This window comes from Apium graveolens, chromosome 2, assembly GCF_009905375.1.
Source record: "Apium graveolens cultivar Ventura chromosome 2, ASM990537v1, whole genome shotgun sequence".
NCBI classification, from domain to species: Eukaryota; Viridiplantae; Streptophyta; class Magnoliopsida; order Apiales; family Apiaceae; genus Apium; species Apium graveolens.
The window spans coordinates 304,854,216-304,880,863 of record NC_133648.1 but is presented as its reverse complement, the minus strand read 5'-3'; the positions used below and the strand labels follow the sequence as shown (position 1 = coordinate 304,880,863).

The 26,648-nt window shown below is 36.7% G+C and overlaps 1 non-coding gene across 1 annotated transcript; it reads right to left on the bottom strand.

Annotated features, from left to right (window-relative positions):
* Positions 1-4,552: 4,552 nt before the first annotated feature.
* On the bottom strand, positions 4,553-4,658 carry LOC141709812 (small nucleolar RNA R71). Its single transcript, XR_012570370.1, has one exon. It is a non-coding gene; the product is annotated as a small nucleolar RNA R71 (small nucleolar RNA).
* Positions 4,659-26,648: the final 21,990 nt, after the last annotated feature.

Below are 26,648 nucleotides of genomic sequence, written 5' to 3'. Positions count from 1 at the left end.
AACACATCCAACACGTGTTCTGTAATATAAATCCGCCCCGAAATTTGTCATTTAACGAATAATCGCGTAGTTAATTAAAATTCTAAAAATTACCAAATAAATGTTAAAACCCTTGGAATAATTAACTAACAAATTAAATTTTCCGTAATTTTTAAACCATTTTTGAAACACAACTTGTACCCGCATTTAACGATTTAGCGAACAAATGTGCGGGTGAATTTAATCTCAAAAATTTCCAAAATAATTTTAAAATTCTCAAAATATTCCAAACTTAATAAAATATGAATTTCGTAATTTTTGAAGCATCGTTGAATTAAATACTGAATTTATAAATAAATGTAATCAGAAAATCATTTAAAAATAAATAATTAATAAAATATTGATTTCTAAATTTTATAAAACCCAAAAATATTTATTGAAATTATAAAATTATAGAAATAATTTTTGAGGCAATCTCAATATTTATGGAAATAAATATTTCGTAAAATCACCTTTAAAAGTAGAAATAAAACAATACAACTCAATAATTTACTATACAAATGATCCTCGCACTCAAATAAACACATATAATTAATAACAAAGTAATACACAGTTGGCAAAACCCATACACATATTTTATTTATTTAATCATTTAACAATTATATTTTTAAATAATACAAAAATATACGAGTCGTTATATCCTTCCCCCCTTAAAAAGATTATGTCCTCAGAATCGGATCTAACTAAAGAAATGAGGATATTTATCAAACATGTCCGACTCTAATTCCCATGTATACTCTTGTACTCGAGGATTTCTCCAAAGCACTTTTACTATGAGGATCGATTTATTTCTAAGGACTCGCACTTTACGATCTAAAATCTGGATTGGTTGTTCCACATAGGACAAATCTGGCTGAAGCTCTATTGGTTCACACTCTATGACTTGATTCGAATCAGGAATATATGGCTTCAACATGGATACGTGGAACACATTGTGAATATGGTGCAACTGCGGTGATAACGCTATCTCGTAAGCGACTTTTCCTATCTTCTTCAAAACTTCAAATGGTCCTATGTACCTTGGGCTGAGCTTACCTTTCTGACCAAAAAAAACCAATCCTTTCCAAGGTGATACTTTCAACAATACCAATGACCCTACTTCGAAGTTCATATCCTTTCGATGTAAATCAGCGTTCTTTCTCTGTCTATCATGGGATGCTTCCAATCTTTTCCTAATTAATGTCACTGCATTTTTTGTCTGTTGAACTAGCTCATGACCTAACACTTTCTTTTTTCCTACTTCATCCCAGTTTAATAGTGATCTACACTTGCGTCCATACAAGGATTCATAAGGTGGCATTCCAATGCTGGCATGATAACTATTGTTGTATGAGAATTCAATTAAAGGTAAGTGGTCATCCAGTTCCCCTTAAAATCCAAAGCATAAACTCTTAACATATCTTCTATTGTCTGGATGGTTCTCTCACTCTGACCGTCTGTTTGGGGATGATAGGTGGTACTCATATTCAGCTGAGTTCCTAGATATTCTTGAAACTTAGTCCAAAACCTTGAATTGAATCTCGGGTCTCGATATGATACAATGAAGACAGGGACTCCATGCTTAGTCACCATCTCATCCAAATATAACTTAACTAACTTTTCCAAAGAATATCCTTCATTGATAGGGAGGAAATGTGCTGACTTTGTCAATCTGTCGATGATTACCCAAATAGCGTCGTGATTTGCTCTAGTATTCGGCAATCCTACTATGAAATCCATTACAATTTCTTCCCATTTCCATTGGGGAATCTCTAAGGGTTGTAACAATCCACTCGGCCTTTGGTGTTCTACTTTCACAGTCTGGCACACGTGACATTTATTAACCCAATTTGCAATTTCTTTCTTCATTCCTAGCCACCAGAAGTTTTTCTTTAAATATTGATATATTTTAGTGCTCCCAGGGTGGATAGAAAACCGAGAGTTATGCGCTTCGTGTAAAACTTCATTCTTCAGTTCCGTCACATTGGGAATCCAAATTATGGAATAAAATCTAAGCATACCTTGGTTATCCTTTTGGGTACACAGTTCTTCTTCTATCAGATTATCTAATTCTTGCTCCATAACTCCCTCTTGACACCTTTTAATCTTATCCATCAAGGCTGTTTGAAACGTAATCTCATATAATTGTTCCTTATGTTTTTGTGGTACTCGAACTTCAATCTCCATCTTTTCCAAGTCTCGTGCTAACTTTTCTGCAATCTGAACCATATTCAGCCTCTCTTTTCTGCTCAAGGCATCTTCCACGACATTGGTCTTACCTTGGTGATAGTTAATAAAATAATCATAGTCTTTAATTAGTTCCAACCATCTTCTTTTTCTCACGTTCAAGTCCTTCTGAGTGAATATATATTTTAAGCTCTTATGATCCGTGTAAATATCACACTTTTCTCCATATAGATAATGTCTCCACAATTTTAATGCAAAAACTATAGCTGCCTGATAAGTGGCATTTTATACCACTTAGAGCGTCTCATAGCGGCTTGAATTGGTGTCTTGAACTTGAGTATTTTGTGTATTTGACGCGTTTTTCTAGTGTTTTTTGCATTTCAGGGTAAACTTGCTTAGATATGTGGATTTCATCAAAATAAGCTTAAGTGTTTGGAGTCAGTCCCGGGTTGATGTGCGAAGAATTCAGCAAAAATAGAAGCAAAATAATAATTTTTCCAGAAGGGTAGCAGGCACCCGCCTGATGAGAGCAGGCGACTGCCTGGTAGCAGGCGCCCACCTGGAAGGAGGAGGCGGCCGCCTGGATGCGGATTTTCAGAATCTGATTTTTAGAATTCGAGTTCTATTGGGCTTCTGTTAGCGCCGGTTCTTTTGGGCTATTATATAAACAATCTTGGAAGACGCTTTCGACAACAAGTAACAAGGAGCGAAGGCAAGAAGATTAAGAAGATCTTTTTAGCACGCAACAATGAAGAAGAGGAAGCATACGTTTATCTTGTGATTCTTTTAATTCGTTGTAATAGTGGATGCTAGTTTTCTTTATGCTTTGAACCTTAAGACTCTTGTGACGTACTTCATTATTTATTAAGTATTTTTATTAGTTTATATCATTGTGTTTTTATCATGCTTTCATATGAACCCATGATGATGATGAGTTCTATTATGGGCTAATTTTGATCATGGGATCATAGCGGATTTACTATGGATTTTGTACGTTAATTGTTTAATACCTTGGTATGTGGTGATTGTATGATATCTAGCATAGGTTGTGCTTATTCGTCTTATGTGCGTCGCGAACATGTAAGATAGCCTGTTAATCTCTTGTGAAGTGACAATGAATCTTGAGATTTAGAACTTGCCATGCTAGCATAGGTTCATGTATTGTATACATGATTAGTGGGTAACTCTAACCGTTTTACTTGCCATGTGTAATCATAATGAATAACTTGCGCTAAAATCGTTAAGTTGTCAAATTTTGTAGACATATAGGGTCTCAACATAATTGATGTCTATTCAACTTCTATCTTAATTGTGGATGCTTGGTAGAATGGTATTCGTACAACCAAAGTTGGCGTTTATCAGTTTCTTGTTGTTCGATTAATATCATCACCATTACATGCTAAGGGTAATAACAACAACTATTGAATGAAGTAGTAATGAAGTTATGATTTCATGTGTGTTTGATATTGTTAATTTAAGTGTTTAATTCTCATAGTTATTATTAGTTAATTAACCTTAATTGTTATTGTCTTGACATTGAAGAATAACCATACATTGGTGAGTAAGTGTTAATTAAATATAATTAATCAGAGTCTCTGTGGGAACGAACTAGAAATCATTCTATATTACTTGCGAACGCGTATACTTACGTGAATTAATTAGTGCATGCTTTGTGCCTAACAAGTTTTTGGCGCCGCTGCCGGGGATTCGGTGTTAATTAGTTTAGTTTATGTACTTGCCATTAGTGGTCATTAGGATTCATTGATTAAGACTTGTTACTTACTGCTTCCGGTTGTGTTTCAGGTACTCTAGCGAGCGTTTATGCAAACACGTTCTCACACTCGCAAGACGAATCTGGATAAAGCTGAGGAGATAGATACAACTCTTGACTTTCCGGAGAAGATATTTTTTGAAGATTCGGATAAAGAGAGTGAAAAGAAAGAACCTGGAACAATGGGTGATCGTATAGTTCAAGCTGATCCAGCTCTTATGGACTTTTCTCGGCCTAAAATTGATGGCATTCAGTCAAGCATCATTCATCCGGCTATTCAGGCCAATACTTTTGAAATCAAGCTGGGCACTATTCAGATGGCGCATAATTCTGTTTCTTTCGGAGGTGCTGCGACTGAAGATCCCAACATGCATATCAGAAATTTTGTCGAGATCTGTAGTACTTTCAAGTATAATGGTGTTACTGATGAGGCTATCAAACTGAGGCTTTTCCCATTCTCTTTGAGGGATAAAGCTAAGGACTGGTTATATTCTTAACCAGCTGGGTCCATCACTACTTGGGAAGATCTTGCGCAAAAGTTTCTGGTGAAGTTCTATCCAATGGCCAAGATTGCAGCTACGAGGAGTGCTCTTACTTAGTTTGCGCAGCAACAAGGAGAATCCATGTGTGAGGCTTGAGAGCGCTATAAGGAGATGTTTAGAAAGTGTCCACATCATGGTATGCTTGACTGGATGGTGATCACTGGTTTCTACAATGGTTTGGGGGCCTAATCTCGGCCCATGCTCGATGCACCTTCTAGAGGCGCCTTGTGGGCCAAAAGCTATACTGAGGCCTATAATCTTATTAAAACTATGGCTGCAAATGAGTATCAAAACCCGACTCAAAGGATGATGCCTGGGAAGGTAGCAGGTATTCTGGAAGTTGATACGGCTCCAGCTATTGTAGCGCAGCTTCAGGCGCTGTCTATGAAGGTCGATTCTTTATCCAACTATGGAGTAAATCAAATAGCTAGTGTCTGTAAGCTTTGTGCAGGCTCTCATGCTACGGATCAGTGTTCTCTTGTTAATGAATCTGTTCAGTATGTGAACAATTATCAGCGACCGCAGCAGCCTGTGCCAGCTACTTGTCATCCCAATAACAGAAATTATCCCAATTTCAGCTGGAGCAATAATCAGAATGTTGTTCAGCAACCATATCAGCAAGCTTCCAGTAAACAGTTTAATCCATCTGGATTCCAGCAACCTCAGCAATTTTCTTAAAGGCAATCATATCCTCAACAAGAAGGTGCTGCTCCACCTTCTAGTGCTGAATTTGAGGAGTTAAAGATGTTGTGCAAAAGTCGGGTTGTTTCTATCAATACCTTGGAAAATCAAATTGGACAAATAGCCAATGCCTTGCTCAATCGTCAACCTGGCACACTTCCCAGTGATACTGAAGTGCCAGGCAGGAAGGAAGCTAAAGAGCAAGTCAAAGCTATCACCTTAAGGTCTGGAAAAGTTGTTGATGCTGAAAAAGCAAAAGATGGAGAAGCTGATGTTGTAGATGAAGAAAAAAAGCAAAAGGATAAAGATGGGGAACCAATGAAGACTACTGTTGAACACACTTTTCCTGAGGGTAATATAGGGAGAAACAGCTCTAGCCTCCACCACCTTTTCCTAAGCGATTGTAAAAATAAAAGTTGGACAAGCAATTTGGTAAGTTTCTGGAGGTGTTCAAGAAACTTCACATTAACATACCTTTGGCTGAGGCTCTGGAGCAAATGCCTAGTTATGCGAAATTCATGAAAGGTATTCTTTCAAGAAAGGTAAAACTGGATGATCTTGATACCGTTGCTCTGACAGAAGAGTGCAGTGCCGTGCTGCAGCAAAAGTTACCTCCAAAGCTTAAGGATCCGGGTAGCTTCACCATTCCTTGCACCATTGGCAAGTTGTCATTTGACAAGTGCCTTTGTGATTTGGGAGCAAGCATCAATCTGATGTCGTTGTCTATCTTCAAAAAGCTGAATTTTCCTGATCCGAAGCCCACCTACATGTCTCTACAATTGGCTGATCGTTCGATTACTTACCGACGAGGCATCGTGGAGGACGTGCTAGTAAAGGTGGACAAGCTCATCTTTCTTGCATATTTTGTCATTCTGGATTTTGAGGAAGATAAGAAAATTCCCATAATCTTGGGAAGACCTTTCTTGGCTACAGGTCATACCTTGATAGATGTGCAAAAAGGTGAACTCACTATGAGGGTGCAAGATCAAGATGTGACATTCAATGTGTTCAATGCGATGAAATTTCCTACAGAAAATGAGGAGTGCTTCAAGGTAGATTTGATTGATTCTGCAGTTACTTCAGAACTTGATCATGTGCAAAGGTCTGATGCCTTAGAAAAAGCCTTATTGGGGGAATTTTGACAGTGATGATGAGGAAGGCAATGGGCAGTTACAATATCTAAATGCTTCTCCTTGGAAACGAAAGCTAGACATGCCATTTGAATCTCTGGGAAATACTGATCTCAAGAATGCTGAGGGAAAGCTCAAACCATCTATTGAGGAAGCACCTACTTTGGAGCTTAAACCACTGCCTGAACACGTGAGGTATGCTTTTTTAGGTGATGCATCTACTTTGCCTGTTATTATTGCATCTGAACTTTCAGGAAGTGATGAGGACAAGCTCTTGAGGATTTTGAGAGAATTCAAATCGGCCATCGGATGGACTATGGCAGATATAAAAGGGATCAGCCCTTCGTACTGCATGCATAAAATTCTGCTAGAGGAAGGTAGCAAGCCAACTGTTGAGCAACGGCGAAGGCTTAATCCTATCATGAAAGAAGTGGTGAAGAAAGAAATTCTAAAGTGGCTGGATGCAGGAATCATATATCTTATTTCTGACAGTTTCTTGGGTGAGCCCCGTGCAATGTGTACCTAAGAAAGGAGGTATTACTGTGGTAGCAAATGAGAAGAACGAGCTCATCCCCACTCGAACAGTCACAGGATGGAGGGTATGCATGGACTAGAGAAAGTTGAATAAAGCCACGAGGAAGGATCACTTCCCTCTTCCATTTATTAATCAGATACTTGACAGGTTGGCTGGTCATGAGTATTATTGTCTTCTGGATGGCTATTCGGGCTACAATCAGATTTGTATTGCACCAGAAGATCAAGAGAAAACTACTTTCACTTGTCCATTTGGCACGTTTGCTTTTCGCAGAGTTTCTTTTGGCTTATATTCTCTGATATGATTGGAAATAATGTCAAAGTGTTCATGGACGACTTCTCCGTCTTTGGATATTCGTATGATGAATGCTTGAATAATCTCCGTTTGGTGCTCAAAAGGTGTGTGGAAACCAATCTAGTGCTTAATTGGGAAAAATGTCACTTCATGGTGCAGGAAGGCATCATTCTTGGGCACAAGGTCTCTAGTAAAGGTCTTGAGGTGGATAAAGCCTAGGTGGGCGTCATTGAAAATCTTCTGCCACCTATTTCTGTGAAAGGAATCCGTAGCTTTCTTGGTCATGCGGGTTTTTATCGGCGTTTCATCAAGGGCTTCTCTAAGATATCTAAGCCGTTGTGCAACTTGCTCGAGAAAGATGTGCCTTTCAAAATTGATGATGAATACTTGGCAGCATTCGAGACTCTCAAGAAGAGTTTAATCACCGCACCGGTTATTACGGCACCTGATTGGAGAGATCCTTTTGAGATGATGTGTGATGCAAGTGATTATGCAGTGGGAGCAGTTCTTGGGCAGCGAAAGTCTAATATCTTTCATACTATGCTAGTAAGACGCTAAATGGAGCCCAACTGAACTACACCACCACTGAGAAGGAGCACTTGGCAATAGTTTTTGGTTTCGAAAAATTTCGATCTTATCTACTTGGGATAAAGGTGACAGTGTTCACTGATCACGCTGCCATCCGCTATCTGGTCTCAAAGAAGGATTCGAAGCCTAGAATTATTCGTTGGGTTCTCTTGCTACAAGAATTCGAGTTAGAGATCAAGGATCGAAAAGGTCCTAAAAATCAAGTAGCTGACCATCTCTCTAGATTGGAAAATCCCGATTCTACTTCACATGATAAGATATTGATCAACGAATATTTTCCGGATGAGTAGTTGTTCGCAATTCAAGAGGAAGAGCCATGGTTTGCAGACATTATGAACTATCTTGTTAGCAATATAATGCCTCCTAATATGAATGCGGCTCAAACGAAGAAGTTTCTTTATGAGGTAAAGTGGTACATATGGCATGAACCATATTTGTTTAGACAAAGAGCTGACCAGATCATCATGGAATGTATCCCATTCTGTGAGACGGAGGGGATATTACGAGACTGTCATTCCACAGTTTATGGTGGATATTATGGTGGTGAAAAGACATCAACTCGTATTCTTCAAGTAGGTTTTTTATGGCCTACGTTGTTTAAGGATGCACATCAGTTCATTTTAAGGTGTGATCATTGCCAAAGAGTTGGGAATCTTACCAGAAAGGATGAGATGCCTTTAATTGTGATGCTTGAAGTTGAGGTCTTCGATGTTTGGGGAATCGATTTCATGGGACCATTTATCTCGTCCTGCAATAATCAGTACATCTTATTGGCAGTCGATTATATCTCGAAATGGGTAGAAGTCAAAGCTCTACCGACTAATGATGCAAAGGTAGTGTTGAGTTTTCTTCATAAGCAGATATTCACAAGGTTTGGAATGCCACGAGTTATCATAAGTGATGAAGGGTCGCATTTCTGCAATCATAAGTTCACTTCTATGATGCAACGCTACAATGTGAATCATCGTATTGCTACTGCCTATCATCCGTAAACTAATGGTCAAGCTGAAGTGTCTAATAGAGAGATCAAGTGCATTCTAGAGAAATTCATTTATCAGGCGACCCGCCTGATGAGAGCAGGCGACCGCCTGGTAGCAGGCGCCTGCCTGGAACGAGGAGACGGCCGCCTAGGTGCGGATTTTCAAAATCTGATTTTTAGAATTCGAGTTCTATTGGGCTTTTGTTAGCGCTGGTTCTTTTAGGCTATTATATAAACAATCGTGGAAGACGTTTTCGACAACAAGTAACAATGAGCGAAGGCAAGAAGATTAAGAAGATCGTTTTAGCATGCAACAACGAAGAAGAGGAAGCATACATTTATCTTGTGATTCTTTTAATTCGTTGTAACAGTGGATGCTAGTTTTCTTTATGCTTTGAACCTTAATACTCTTGTGACGTACTTCATTATTTATTAAGTATTTTTATTAGTTTATATCGTTGTGTTTTTATCATGCTTTCATATGAACCCATGGTGACGATGAGTTCTATTATGGGCTAATTGTGATCATGGGATCATAGCGGATTTACTATGGATTTCATTAGTTAATTTTTTAATACCTTGATATGCGGTGATTGTATGATATCTAACATAGGTTGTGCTTATTCATCTTATGTGCGTCGCGAACATGTAAGATAGTCTGTTATTCTCTTGTGAAGCGACAGTGAATCTTGAGATTTAGAACTTGCCAGGCTAGCATAGGTTCATGTATTGTATACATGATTAGTGGATAACTCTAACCGTTTTACTTGCCCCGTGTAATCATAATAAATAACTTGCGCTTAAATCGTTATGTTGTCAAATTCTGTAGACATATAGGGTCTCAACATAATTGATGCCTATTCAACTTCTATCTTAATTGTGGATGCTTGGTAGAATGGTATTCGTACAATGAAAGTTGGCGTTTATTAGTTTCGTGTTGTTCGATTAATATCATCACCATTACATGCTAAGGGTAATAACAACAACTATTGAATGAAGTAGTAATGAAGTTATGATCTCATGTGTGTTTAATATTGTTAATTTAAGTGTTTAATTCTCGTAGTTATTATTAGTTAATCAACCTTAATTGTTATTGTCTTGACATTGAAGAATAATCATACATTGGTGAGTAAGTGTTAATTAAATATAATTAATCAGAGTCTCTGTGGGAACGAACTAGAAATCATTCTATATTACTTGTGAACACGTATACTTGCATGAATTAATTAGCGCATGCTTTGTGCCTAACACTGCCAACTCGATATCATGAACTAGATACTTCTGCTCATGAGGTTTTAATTGTCTAGAGGCGTAGGCTATGACTTTATCGTGTTGCATCAGTACACAACCTAACCTTTCAAAGAAGCGTCATTGTATATCACAAAGTTCCTCGTCTCATCTGGTAATGGTAATACTAGAGCTGACAGTAGTCTCTTCTTCGGTTCCTGGAAACTTCCTTCACACTTCTCCGTCCAAATAAATTTCTCGTTCTTCCTGGTTAGCTTGGTTAACAGAGCTGCGATCTTAGAAAAATCCTTTACAAATCTTCAATAATATCCTGCTAGCCCTAGAAAACTTCTTACTTCTGTCGGAGTCTTCAGTTGTTTCCATTTGGATACGGCTTCAATCTTTATAGGGTCTACCATGATACCTTCCTTGCTTACGACATGTCCAATGAGCTGTACTTCTGTCAACCAAAACTCACACTTGGAAAACTTCGCGTACCATGGTTTTTCTCTCATCCTTTGGAGGGCAATCCTTAGTTGTGTTGCGTGATCTTCATGAGTCTTTTAATAGATGAGGATGTCATCAATAAATACAATAACAAACTTATCAAAGTATTCCTTATACACCCGGTTCATTAAATCCATAAAAGCCGTTGGTGTATTGGTCAATCCGAACGACATCACCAAAAACTCATAATGGCCATACCTTGTTCCGAATGCAGTTTTATGTATATCTTCAGGCTTGATCTTTAGTTGGTGGTACCCGGATCTTAGGTCGATCTTTGAAAAATAGAATGCTCCTTAAGCTGGTCAAATAAATTGTCAATTCTGGGTAAAGGGTACTTATTCTTGATTGTCAACTTGTTCAGTACCCTATGGTCAATGCATAGCCTCATACTTCCATCCTTCTTCTTGACAAATAACACTGGAGCACCCCACGGAGAAACACTTGGTTGGATGATTCCTTTGTCTAACAGTTCTTGAAGTTGCTTGGCCAATTCCTTCATTTCCACTAGGGCCATTCGATATGGAGCTTTAGAAACTGGCTCAGCTCCTGGTATCAAATCAATAGAGAACTCTATTTCTCGATCAGGTGGTAATCCTGGCAATTCTTCCGGAAAAATGTCAGGATATTCCCTTACTATTGGAATCTCATCCAGAGTAGGTGTCTCTTTCTTGGTGTCCACCACATGAGCCAAATACGCTTCGCATCCTTTCCTTAACAATTTCTTTGCCTGCAATACTAAGAGAAACTTTTTGTCCAGTTTCTATCCTTGATAGTTTATCCTTACATTATCTGTTTATACATAACAATTCTCTTCTTCTTGCAGTCAATACTTGCCTTAGATAGAGACAACCAATCCATGCATAGAATGATATCGAATTCTCCTAACTCAAAAGGTATTAGGTCGGTGGGAAAAGAGTGACCTGAAATCTCTATGGAACACTTAGGGGAGAATTGGCTTACAAGTACCTTATCTTGATTGGCCACTCCTATGGTCAAAGGTTCATCTAAGTCTTCCAATATCATTTGCATTTTATTCACACAATTTAGGGATATAAAAGATTTAGACACTCCTGAATCAAATAAAATGTTAATAGGCATGAAATTAAGAGAAAGCGTACCTGCAACTACATCAGAATCCTGAGCCGTAGATTTCTTGGTCATTTTGAAAGTTCTGGCTCTAGCTGTACTTGTTGCTGGTCCTTGAGATGCACTTCCTCCTATACTACTTTGGGTAGCTGATTTGTAATTCCTAGCAATGTGCCCCACTTTACCGCAGCTGAAACAGGTGACTCCTTGGTTCTCAGACTTGCATTCCGTAAAATAATGACCCTTCTGGCCACACTTGAAACAGTTGACCACTGACCACTGTGCTTATTCCACTATGCATTGACCACTGTGCTTATTCCCACATATCTTAGAATCGTTCACTGGCTTGCTAGACTTTGTCAGAGTAGAACTGACTGAAGTGGTACTGGGCCTAACTTGTGGGAAATTTTGCCTCCTGAATTTCCTGTCTCTATTCTTTCCAAACCGTCGTGGAAACTTTTGGCTTGCTTTTCCTTATTCTGACTTCGCAGGACCACCTTCAAACTTTCTCTTCTTTGCACCTCTTTCTTTAGCAGCCAACCTCTGATTTCTTTCTATCACTAAGACAGCCTAAAATACCAAAGTATATGTCTTAAGTTGTAGAGCTACTACTCCACTCCTAATCCCTGGCTTCAATCCTTTTTGAAACCGCTTTTCTCTCTAGGCTTCCGAACTTACATACTCTGGTACTATTCGAGTCAATTCTGTGAACTTGGCTTCATACTATGTGACACTTCTATTTCCTTGCTTCAATTCTAAAAATTCCATCTCCATCTGATTCTGGAGACATTCCGAAAAATATTTTTCCAAGAACAGTTCTGCGAATCGGGTCCACAGAATAAGACCTTCTCCTTCCAAGGCTCGCGTAGACTCCCACCAATAATTCAAATCATTCTTTAAAAAGTAACTAGCATAGTCTGTCTTTAAATCATCACTCACCTTGGTGAGAGCAAAAGCCTTTTCCATTTCCTTTAGCCAGATCCTAGAGGCAATAAGATCTACTTCACCTTTGAACTCTGGGGTTTTTACAGCTTGGAAAGATTTAGAACTAATAGTTTGGGTCCCCCTCAACTGATGTTACTGTTGGATTTGCAGCTATTGCTGTTGGATTTGCTGCTGCTGTTATTGTAGTAGGTAGTGGATGGAGGCTGTTATATTAGCCAATTTTATTGTGTATTCGGATGGTTTAGTAGTTGGATATCAGTTGTACTAGTTGGATTTTTGTGTGGTTGTTATATAGTAGCTGCTTTATTATGTTGTTCAGTTTTCTATACTTGTGTGCTATTATTACTGTTGTTACTAGTATTGTTGCTTCTGTTGCTAGTATTTCTAGAATTTAGCCATTCACTCTAGATGGATCCAATTAACTGAGGATGAGGATATTTTCATTGTGGCAGCACTCTTCTGATACATATGTAGAGCATTCCATTTTTTTATATGACTACTATGTTTCAGGAGAATGCCACCTAAGAAGAATCCTCAACCCAACAATGGATCTGCTGGGGAACCCTCCATGAGTGAATTGATAGATTTGTTATGTCAGCAGTCTACTCAGCTGGCCCAACAACAACAACAACAACTGTGACGGCTTAAACCCCGAGGTCAGGAGTTCACGTCACTAAATATAACAAACCACAAATATAAATTATGAGATTATTATTAATATACTAACACGAACCCAAAATCAAGATCCGATCCAGGTTCAAGTATGATTTAAGCTACTCATTATTACACAACCATTTATTAAAAATTCTGACACACCAATTTATTCAGCAACTCGTCCGACCGCCCATGGTCTGACACAAACTACCTCACAGGAGCCGGGACCGAAAGGGGCTGGAACTCTGTTCTGACCAGGTCTGATAGATCATCTAGGCATCTGTGATTTATATAACATGTTGCAAGGGTGAGCATATAATCGCTCAGCAGTACCAACATATGAATAGCAGAGTGAAAACAGTTAATCTAAATAGTTATAGGAACAGAACTATGAAATAGTGTAAAACAATAACCTGTAAATCATTTCAAATCTCTGTCAAGATAACAACATTTAAAACTGGATATCACTGATTAGCATGCTCTTAATAAAACAACGTAGTTGTGTGCTATGTAAACACCAGAGTCCAATTTTATCATGCTATTCACATTTATAATTCAACTGTATAAATCACTTGTTCCGTTACGGGAATCACAAAGCCAAATCAGATACATAATGGATATGTGAAGATAGCTGATCAGACTATCCAGACCAAATGGCTCCATCTGCCATCCCATAAACCTGTTCCGGAACTCAGAGACTAGCTAGGTCTCTGACCTGCTGGACTAATCGGTTATGTAGTGCGCGCAACCGAGTTAGCCGCTTACGCAACCTCAATAGGCCACTCTGGCCCCTATGTATCCAATATCTGATCGTTTTTATCCAGTTTTCAAATCACTTGTACCTATCTCAGTTTTAAACCGTTCATTTAATAGCACACGTAGAATTGGTTCACAAATCATTTTCATTCGAGATAGGTACCTTTTCGAAGTTACCTTTCCCCAAAACAGGTTTTAACAATTAATTATAACTCCAGGGGATACGTAACTTAAAACATTTCTGTTCCTATTCGAAAATAAAACAATAGTTTATTCATATGTACTGAACCATAAAAGTATGGTAAGGGGTACTTGCCTTGCAAGCATTTCTCGGGATTTCTAGGGTAGCTGCGCTCGACTGGCTTTAGTCCTCACGAACTTTGATTGGGATCTATAGTAACAGAATAACCTAATTAGTTATACCGACATGCTTGATATCCTTGAACTAAACTAACCCAATCTGATATCCCGACTCGTATAATGATATACACATATTCACCTAATCGATATTTAAAATAGTGGTACACAATTTAATACTGAATAGTATACTTCTCGTATTTAAAATAATTTTCGGAAAATTTGGACAGCGACTCCTCTATTTATTGGACTACCCGTCAAAACATAATCGAAGTCCACAACACAATAATCACAGTTTCGCAATTTATGCTACAATACGACTTTTACAATAAATAACTATTTACGTTTCTGATAAATAATTTTACGAATTACTTTATTTATTTTATAAATTTAAGACTCAGAATTAATCATCACCGTCCACCTTCGACTTAAAGAAGCTCATCGTCGACGGCGGTAATATTTGCGGGTACCCGATTAATTTCGGATTCCCAACGCAAATTCCACCAATACAAATTAATTTTCCGCGCGAAAGTAATTTATTTCACGAATAATACTCAATATTTCCTGCAGAAAAAAGGAATAAAATAATTAATACAATAATAAACCAATTTGCAATATAGACTGCACATAAACATACATACACGTGTATTACACACGCCGCCAGAACCACCAAATCAGAGCAACAACAGAAATCACATCCACACATACTCTCACAGATTGCCACACACATATTATATACACACACACATACGTATATATGTATATCAGAGAAACGACACCCGAGTAGCCGGAGAATGCACCGGAAAACGGTGACGGGAACAAACACAACAGGGGGAAGAAATAAGAACGGAGAGGGGAGAAAAAAGACGGGAAAAGAGAGGAGAAAGAGAGGACGGAGAGATAAGAAGAAAGAGAGAGAGAGTTCGATAGAGAGATTGAGAGAAACTGGAGTGAAACAGGGGGTGGGGGGTTTCGGTTATTATTTATTATTATTTTTTCTAATTTGTTCTGCTGCTGCCACGAAGCAACAAACAAGACACGCAGCAAAAACATTTTGCGAACACGTGTCCTGTAATATAAATCCGCCCCGAAATTTGCCATTTAACAAATAATCGCGTAGTTAAATAAAATTCTTAAAATACCAAATAAATGTTACAACCCTTGGAATAGTTAAAAACTAACAAATTAAATTTTTCGTAATTTTTAAACCATTTTTGAAACACAACTCGTACCCGCATTTAACGATTTAGCGAATAAATGTGCGGGTGATTTAATCCCAAAAATTTCCAAAATAATTTTAAAATTCTCCAAATATTCCAAACTTATTAAAATTTGAATTTCGTAATTTTTGAAGCATCCTGGAATTAAAAAATGAATTTACAAATAAATATACTCAGAAATTTTTTTAAAGATAAATAATTAATAAAATATTGATTTCTAAATTTTATAAAATCCCAAAAATATCTATTGAAATTATAAAATCATAGAAATAATTTTTGAGACAATCTCAATATTTATGGAAATAAATCTTTCATAAAATCACCTTTAAAACTAGAAATAAAACAATACAACTCAATAATTTACTATACAAATGATCCTCACACTCAAATAAACACATATAATTAATAACAAAGCAATACACAGTCGATAAAATCCTTACACATATTTTATTTATTTAATCATATAATAATTACACTTTTAAATAATACAAAAATATACGAGTCGTTATACTAGAGTTTATCAATCACTAACGGAATCAACTCATCAACTACTAGAGGAAAACACTATCCATGGTTAGAGTAGCAAATATCAATTGATAGTGACTTAATATAGCACATATATCCAATCTGACAAAGCACATGGATTGATGGAGATCTCTGTTTGAAAATGGAAGCCAAAGATAAAATTTCTATACTGTCTTGGAATCTGAAGAAGAAGAAACATTCGATTTCCATGCATGACAAATTGGAAACACATTTAAGGTTCAATAATCAAGATCAATAAACGCAATTCAATCAAGGGCCATGAGATGGAATGCAGAAGAAATCTAACTGGACCTAGAGACATGTAATATTTATTGTCTAGTAGAATTGTAACAAGTAGAAGCAGTGCTTCAAGTAAGAAATAAGTTTATAGAGTTTTTCATAGAGTTTTGTTGAGAAAAATATTTCCGAGAGAAACAATGTAAAAGAAGTTATGAGATTAGCTTGTAATTTACAAATATTATTTATTCAATATATATATATCAGGTGGTAAGTTATACAACAAACCATCTGAAATATTTATATTTGGTATTTTTATCTCTGTTTAGTAAATCTTAAAGTTCAAGTTTGAGAAACGTTTGATTTGTATTCAACCCCCTTTTACAAATCACATTGTTATTGATTGATAGTATATAACAATTGGTATCATAACGAGCCTTATAACATAATGAAGATATAAAGATCTTGAAGTTGTTCGATCAATCACGTGTAAGAAGGATGTTGGTGTGAAGATTTCAATGCTGGATAAAGAATAGTATTCTTATTGGAAAGTGAAAATGAGACTTCAATTGATGTCTCAAGATGAGAGCTTTCTTAATTGTATTGAAAATGATCTTTGTTAGGTCACACAACACTGTAGAAGGGGGTTGAATACATTGTAGAATACAATCAAATCAATTTCGAACACAAGTAACAATAAACAGATATATTTGATATAATAAACTTTGTTACAATGGAACTTTTCTCTCTCAGTGATGAACAAATATCACGAGAGCTGCTAGGTTACAATGTATGATCTTCTCGATAATGATAACACATATAGTGTACACCTATGTCTGTGTTTATATAGTACACAGTTACAAGATAACTTCTAATTGATATGGAATATAATTCCATCTCCTAAAATATATCAATCAGATATCTTATACAAGTTTTTAAGTCCTTTAACTCTTTCCATGCATATCTTCTTTTATATTAGTCTCGATCTTCTTTCCTGTAAATCATCTTCCTTCCTTAACTGTTAGTCCTCCAGTACTTAAGTTCTTATATCCATCTTCTGATATTTATCTTCTGATAATCTAAGTTCTGATATCCTTAAGTTCTGACTTTTAGTAAGTACTGATTTCAGTAAGTACTGATATTTCCTGTTTGTTAAGATCTGAAAACTAAACATGAAACATATTAGACATGAGATCTCAAATATATCTAACAATCTCCCCCAACTTGTAAATTATGCAAAAATATACAAGTTAATAGATTTGATGATGTCAAAAACATTTAAGTTCAAATGTAATAAGAGTTTAATAAGACTATTAACTACAACTTACAGTCCTTATAGCTTTACCAACTTCACTGGATCAATCTGAATCCATAATGATTCTTAACAAAATCTCTTACCAGCTTGTCTTCAGCTTTCCTCAGAAATTCAACTAACTATGCTTTGACCTGCATCAGTTCTTCATCTTTACTATCACCAATTTGATAAATGGCTGTTTTGAGAGCTTGAATTGATGTTCTTTCAAGTCCTTCACCAAGTCTGATAACCCTGAGATGTGAAGAATTTTCATTATAACATAAGCATCTTCCTTTCAGAATAACTTCCACCTTAGCAGAATTCTTCAGCATAGGAATTTCTCTTCCATCATCTTCAGTAATCATTGGTATATACTGAGAAGTCTTTGTACAAGAGATTCTAAATAGATCTCTTATAGCCTTCAAAATGTATTCTGACCATCTTCTTGTAATATCAGATTTTACTTCCAGAAGATAGTGAATATGTTGAAGTTCTCTGACAGACTTCTTTAGCACATCATTATCAGCTAGTCTGTAAGTTAATCCATCATAGAGAAATAAAATCAATTTCTCCTTTAGATTTTCCTTATCATGAGCATCTATCACGATTTGAGCAGACAACACTTTGTCAAGGTGCTTTTGTTTGATTTCTTCATATGGTTTATCTGTCAACATGAAATGATCTCTTAGAGTAACTTCTACTCCTATTTGTATTTTCTCTTCATCAGAACCTAATCCAGCTTTATCTCTAGGTTGTTTGGATCTCAACCCAAATGTTGCAAGTTGACTCATCATAAGATTGGATTTTGGTTCAACTGGAGTAGCTTTCTTCCATAACAGCTTCTTCTTATCAGCAATTGTCATCTTTTCCAAATTAACTTGATCAGAATTTGTTGTTTCTTCTGTATCTTGCTGTTCTTTATTCAGAACAACTTGAGCAGTGTCAGAGGTTGTTTAATATTCTTCAATTATCTTTTTTTTTCTTCAGAATTTGAACAGTTTCATCTTCTATCAAATCAACATCATGCACTGTAGTTTGATAGACTGGAATGGAAGAACTTATCTTTTTCTCAATCTTTAAAGGTTCACCAACCTTTTCTTTTCCTTTTGATTTAGGATCAATCTCAGTTTGTGATCTAGTCTTGGTCTTTGAAGTCTCAGAATTTGACTTTTCCCTGATCACAATGCCTTTTTCCTTAGGCCTTGGAGGTTTCTTTGTATCAGAAGCTTTAGACTTAAGATTTGTCTTCTCAGCAGCAAATCTAGCTTCTTCCTCCTTGAGAGTTTCCAAATCCATTCCTGGATTTTGTTTCAGAAATAATCTTCTAGCTATCTCCTCATCAAGTGTCTGGATTTTAGGATTTTTGTAATAAACAGTAGTCTGCTTCCCCTTTAGCTTCAGAGTTTGTAAAAACTTCTGAGAGTCTTTAGATCCTGACTGAATCAGAATATCAGAACTTGACATCAGACTTTGCTTATCAGAACTTGACTTTAGACTTTTAGCATTCACAACATCAGAACATGACTTGTTCTATATAGAAGATTTTCCTTGAACTTTTCATTGACCTATATTCTTATCAGAGTTTCCCTAATCATCACCTTTATCATCCTTTTTCTTCAGTATTTCAGTAGGTGAGCATTTGGACTTAACTACATTCTCCCCCTTTTTGGCATTATCAGGAAGTAAGAGAGAAAGAAGAAGTTCAAATGAAGATTGGATTTCTTCCAATTGAGCTTTCTGAGAAACTTGGTTAGCCAGGACCTCAACAATTTGGGCCTGTTGCTTCTCTTGAATCTTCTCAATGGCTTTGATTTTCTCAAGAGTAGGTCTGATATATCTATTCTTGTCAAGCTTAACCTGTAGATCTAGCTTATCAGCATGTTCCTTTAGTGTATCAACCTTTTCATGAGTAGAAGAATGTAGACCTTGAAGATGATTGGTAGATAGAGCAGTGATCTTGAGTTGTGTCTTTAAATCAACATGTAATAACCCCAATTTTTGGAAAATTTTGAAACACGGATGAATAGTAACTTTTGCTGATGATACTGATTAAGGAAAATTATCAGACCACGCTATATAGGAGTACTGTTATGGAAATTCTAAGATCGTATTAGTACTCCGTAAAGTAAATAAGTGTATGTAAAGATCGTCAGAATCCAAATCCGAACACTTTGATTTTTTCCCGAAAATCCACCAGATACCGAAAGAATTGAGTATAAGGTGACAGGATAAAAAGGATTTAAATTCAAGGATTTTAAGAGGGGATCATAAAAAGGAATATAAAATATTGAGAAAGGTTTAGGGGAACCCAAGTAATAAGATCCCGGATATGATCCCTCAAACGTCGAACGAGAACGAAAGTTAAGCGAACCGTAAAACAAATAAGCGACCAAGAGACAAGCTTGTACAAGAAGCCAAGGATTGTGACATCATCAAACCACAAGGAAGAGACATGTGGCAATTGGATGACATAAGAATGATGACCTAATGTTAGATATATTTGATAATGTCATGGCTAATATGTTTTATGTTTAGATTTCAGATCTTATTTGAACAGAACAAATCAGTACTTAACTGATCAGTACTTATACTGGAAGTCAGAACTTAAGGTACTGGAAGTCAGAACTTAAGGGATATCAGTACTTATGTTATCAGGAGATAGATATCAGAACTTAAGTGCTGAAGGACGATCAGATAAGGACAGTAGCTGATTAAAGTTAAGAAGATCAAGATAAACATAAGAAGAGATATGCATGAAGAAGGAATTCCGTGAAGAATGGAATACTTGGAATAGAAGATATCTGATTGATATATTTTAGGAAGCAGAATTATATTCCATATCAATTAGCGAATATCTTGTAACTGTGTAGTATATAAACACAGAAATAGAGTTTACACTAGAAGTGTTATCATTATCGAGAATATTATTTAATATAACTCTAGCAGCTCTCGTGATATTTTGTTCATCACTGAGAGATAACAGTTCCAGATTGAAACAGAGTTTATTGTTTAAATAAAGTTTGTTTTCTGTTACATAAGTTCTTGAAGTTTGATTTGATTGTAATAAACACTGTATTCACCCCCTCTACAGTGAAAGTGTGACCTAACAAGTGGTATCAGAGCTATCTGTTAACACACATACAGTTAAAGATCCAAACACAATCATGTCTGACACAGAAACTCCAACTAAGCCTAACAAAACTGAGGAATCATCAAAGATATCAACTCAGAGTCGATATGAGACTATCAGAGTTCCCATATTGAGACCATCTGAATATCCCATATGGAAGGTAAGGATGACCATGTTTCTGGAAGCAACAGATCCAGAATACCTTGATAGAATCAGGGAAGGGCCTCACAAACCTACCAAGCTCGCTGTTGTAGTTGCAGGTGAAGCAGCAATGACCGTACCAAAGGAAAAGACTGATTACACTGCTGAAGATATAGCATCTATTGCTAAGGATGCCAAGGTACGTCACTTATTGCATAGTGCCATTGATAATGTAATGTCAAACAGGGTAATCAACTGCAAGACTGCTAAGGAGATATGGGATGCACTGGAGACAAGGTGTCAAGGAACTGAAACAGTTAAGAAGAACAGGAAGACAATACTCACTCAAGAGTATGAACACTTTGACTCTAGGACTAATGAGTCATTGACTGATGTATATGATAGATTTGTCAAACTCTTGAATGACTTGTCATTAGTAAATAAGGAGTATGATCTTGAAGATACAAACCTCAAATTCCTGTTAGCTCTTCCTGAATGTTGGGATTTGAAGGCAACAACAATAAGAGACAACTACAATCTTGATGAAACAACTCTTGATGAAATCTATGGAATGCTCAAGACCCATGAACTTGAGATGGAACAAAGAAGCAAGAGAAAAGGAGGAAAGTCAAGGACAGTTGCTCTCAAGGTTGAAGAGGAATCCCCCAAACCACCTTCCTCAAAGAAAGATAAGGGTAAAGCTCTTATCATAAAATCTGATACTGAGTCATCAAGTTCTGAGAGTGATGATGACTCAGATTCTGAAAGCTTGCCTGAAACTGATGCTGATGAGGAGATGTTGAAGCTGTGTGCTCTTATGGTGAAAGGAATCACAAAGATTGCATACAGGAAGTTCAGGAAGGGAAAGATGTTTTCCAGGAAAGGCATAAGTTCTGATAAGAAGAATTTCAGAAGATCTGAAGGAAAAGGAGGAAAGTCCGACAGAGGAGATTACGCTAATGTTAAATGTTATAATTGTGGTGAGAAAGGCCACATATCTCCTGATTGCAAGAAGACCAAGAATGACAAAGGCAAAGCTCTTGTCACAAAGCAGAAAAGCTGGACAGACACCTCAGACTCTGAAAGTGAGGAGAACTATGCATTGATGGCAAATGCTGATAAATCAAGTTCTGAAAGCAGTTCTGAAGCTGCTGAAACAAAGGTACCTCAGACTACTTATGCTTTTCATACTGATGATATTGATGAGTTGAGAAGATATCTTAAAACCATGTTTGTTAGTTATAGAGATCAAACTTTAACATGTGAAAGATTAACTTCTGAAAATCTTGCTTTTAAGAAAAGAAATGATTTCTTAGAAAAAGAGTTAGTCATGTTTCATCAAACTCAGCAGGATAGAGATAATGCTTTTTATATTAGGGATGAAGTGCTAAAAATGAATGAATCTCTAAAAACTGAGTTAGAAAAGGAGAGAGAGATTATCAGAACTTGGACTAACTCTGGCAAAACAACTCAAAATTTGCTAAGCAGTGGAAACTGGAAAGAGGGTTTAGGCTATGGAGTAAATGAAAAAGGAACTGTAGAAATTAAGCCTGTTGATAAGCAAAAGCCGAAGTTAAAACCTGTTAAGTTTGTAACTGAAAAATCCGAAAATGAGAAATCAGAAGTTAAAAAGGAATTAGCTTCTGACAAACTAAAACAGGAAAAGACAGCTGAAGTTAACATAGGCTTAATGACGAAGAAGCAGCTTAAGCATAAGCTGAAAGATGTTAAGGATGCAAACAAGGTAAAATCACCTAGGAAAAACAGGAATGGAAAGGAAGGTGTGAATAAAAGCAATAACTATAAATCTGTTCCTGATGCTCCTAGAAAAGCATGTCATAACTGTGGAAGTTCTAACCATCTGGCTTCTTTTTGCAGGAAGAATAAGAATATTAACTCCTTATCTACAAAGTCAGGAGTTAAGAGTCAGTCTGTTAGATACAAACCACAAAATCCTTGTTTTCATTGTGGTAGTTTATGGCATTCCATTTATACTTGTAAGGAATATCATAGTTTGTACTATGATTATTATCAAATAAAACCTTCTTTAAAGAAAGTTTCTGTTGTTCCTCCTAGTATAAGGTCTGATAAGAAAACTGTTAACATAAAATCTGATGTTAAATCCGCTGCAAATGTTAACAAACCTAAAAAGGCCAAAGGATCCAAGCAAGTCTGGGTCCTTAAAACTAATAATTAGTGGTCTTTTTGATTGCAGGGCAACAGGAAAAATATTCTAGTTCTGGACAGTGGATGTTCAGGACATATGACTGGAAATAAGGCCCTGCTATCAGACTTTGTGGACAAAGCTGGCCCAAGTGTTTCTTATGGAGATGGCAACATTGGAAAAACCTTGGGATATGGCAATATCAATCTTGGGAATGTCATTATTAAAGATGTAGCTCTGGTCTCAGGACTTAAACACAACTTACTGAGTATAAGTCAAATCTGTGACAGAGGTTATCATGTTGATTTCTTTGCAGAACATTGTGAAATAGTTAGTAAATCTAAAGGAAAAATTGTTCTGAAGGGATTCAGGCGTGGTAACATTTATGAAGCTAAGCTTTCAACAAGTTCTGATGGTTCTGCAATCTGTTTAGTGAGTAGAGCCTCAACTGAAGAAAGCTGGAATTGGCACAAGAAACTCTCTCATTTAAACTTCAACAAGATAAATGAACTGATCAAGAAAGATCTTGTGAGAGGACTGCCAAAATCAGTGTTTGTTCCTGATGGTCTTTGTGACTCATGTCAGAAGGCTAAACAAAGAAAATCTTCGTTCAAGAGCAAGACTGAATCATCAATTCTTGAGCCTTACTATCTACTTCATGTTGATCTATTTGGTCCAGTGAATGTCATGTCTATTGCAAAGAAGAAATATGCGTTGGTCATAGTAGATGAGTTCACCAGATACACATGGGTGTATTACTTGCACACAAAAAGTGAAACTGCATCTATCCTGATTGATCATGTCAAACATCTGGATAAATTGATCAAAGATTCTGTGAAAATTTTGAGGAGTGATAATGGCACTGAATTCAAGAATTTGATAATGGAAGAGTTCTTCAAAAATCATGGAATAAAGCAGGAATTTTCTGCTCCTGGAACTCCACAGCAAAATGGAGTTGTTGAAAGGAAGAATAGAACTCTAATTGAAGCTGCACGAACAATGCTTGAAGAAGCAAAGCTTCCAACCTATTTCTGGGCTGAAGCTGTGCAGACTGCTTGTTTTACTCAAAATGCAACACTCATTAACAAGCATGGAAAAACACCATATGAGATGGTGAAGAACAAGAAGCCAAATCTCAAATACTTTCATGTATTTGGATGTAAGTGTTTTGTTCTCAAGACTCATCCTGAACAGCTATCCAAGTTTGATCTAAAAGCTGATGAGGGAATCTTTGTAGGATATCCACTTTCTACAAAAGCCTTCAGAGTCTATAATTTGAGAACAAAAGTGGTCATGGAATCTATCAATGTCTCTTTTGATGACAAGAAGATCACTGGACTTGAAGATTGCATTGATCATAATAAGCTGAGATTTGAAAATGAAGATTCATATTCTGATACCTCAAGTCCTGACAGTCAAAGTCCTGATACTGTAAATTCTGATGGATTAAACTCTGATGTTATTGAAACTGTGGTGACTACGTCAAAGGAAGATGCACCATTGCAGGGGGAGCATACTCAAGATTTTATCACATCTCAAGAAGCATCAGAACATACATCTGGCTCGTCAAATTCTGATTCGTCAAGTTCTGATAAGCCAAGTACTGACAGTGCTGAAAATCTAAATACTGAAGGATCCAACTCAGAGAGCATAGTTTCAGGGGGAGCATCAGAAAATGAAATCGAAGACAGCATGAATTATGGGGGAGCATCCAGTTCTAGAGAAAATCTTCCATCTGCAAGGAAGTGGACAAAATCACATACACCTGATTTAATAATTGGAAATCCTGAGGCAGGTGTCAGAACTAGAACAGGTACTTCGAATGAATGTCTTTACAATTCTCTTCTCTCTCAGACTGAGCCAAAGAAAGTGGAAGAAGCTCTTCAAGATGCTGATTGGGTGCAAGCAATGCAGGAAGAGTTGAATGAATTTGAAAGAAACAAAGTCTGGACCTTAGTGCCAAGACCCAAGAATAGATCGGTTGTTGGTACAAAGTGGGTATTCAGAAACAAAACTGACAGTGATGGCATAATTGTAAGGAACAAGGCAAGGCTGGTTGCAAAAGGATATTCTCAACAGGAGGGAATTGACTATGATGAAACATTTGCTCCAGTTGCTAGGTTAGAAGCCATAAGGATATTCATGGCTTATGCTGCTCACAAAAAGTTTACTGTCTTTCAAATGGATGTGAAAAGTGCTTTTCTCAATGGAGAATTGGAAGAGGAAGTATATGTTGAACAACCTCCAGGCTTTGTAGATTCCAAACATCCAGATTATGTCTACAGGCTTGATAAAGCACTTTATGGACTTAAGCAAGCTCCTAGAGCATGGTATGAGACTTTAACTCAGTTTCTTCTGGAAAGTGGATTCAACAGAGGAACTATTGACAAAACATTGTTCTATCTCAACCATGGCAAGGACTTACTTTTGATCCAGATTTATGTTGATGATATCATTTTTGGGTCTCCAAATGACAAACTTTGCAAAAAGTTTGCCAATCTAATGCAGTCAAGATATCAGATGAGTATGATGGGAGAACTTAGTTATTTTCTGGGCCTTCAAGTCAAGCAGAGTGAAGAAGGAACTTTTATTTGTCAATCTAAGTACACCAGAAATTTGCTGAAAAAATTTGGAATGCAAGACTGTTCAAGTGCATCCACTCCCATGGCCACTGCAACAAAACTGGATAAGGATACTGGTAATTCAGTAGATATTACTGATTACAGAGGTATGATTGGCTCACTTCTCTATCTAACTGCTAGTAGACCAGATATCATGTTTGCTACCTGTCTTTGTGCAAGATTTCAAGCAGATCCAAGAGAACCTCACTTAACAGCTGTAAAAAGAATCTTTAAGTATCTTAAAGGAACAGCTGATCTAGGATTATGGTATCCTAGAGAATCAGATTTTAAATTAATAGGTTACTCAGATGCAGATTTTGCAGGTTGCAAAATTGACAGGAAAAGCACAAGTGGAAGCTGCCAATTTCTTGGAGGCAGATTGGTTTCTTGGTATAGCAAGAAACAAAAGTCAATTTCCACATCAACTGCAGAAGCAGAGTATATTGCTGCAGGAAGCTGCTGTGCACAGATTCTCTGGATGAAGAATCAGTTACTGGATTATGGGTTAACATATTTCAAAATCCTTATTTACTGTGATAATCAAAGTGCTATTGCTATGACAGGTAATCCAGTTCAACACTCTATGACAAAGCACATCAGCATCAGGTATCATTTCATCAGGGAACATGTGGATGAAGGTACAGTGGAATTGCATTTTGTTCCCACAGATCAACAAGTAGCAGATATCTTCACAAAACCACTGTGTGAAGCTACCTTTTCAAAATTGGTAAATGAACTTGGAATGATTTCAGGTTCTTTCTCTAAATCTGCTTAAACTTGTTCTATGTTATCAGACTTTATGATCAGTATTTACAGAATTAATCTCTTTGTATATTCTGTGCATTAATTGATAAATGTCTTCAAGTACTGACTGTTGTCTGATATATGTGTCTAAACTCTGATAAGTGATATGTCTGTTTCAGTAACTCTTCTATCCTATGAGGATAACTGTGCTAGATACTGACCTACTAGTCTTCAATAAACAAATGATCCCATGAAAGAAGTAGTTATTTCTGTGGAAATCTTATGACACAAGCAAATTCTGATAACTGAGCTTAG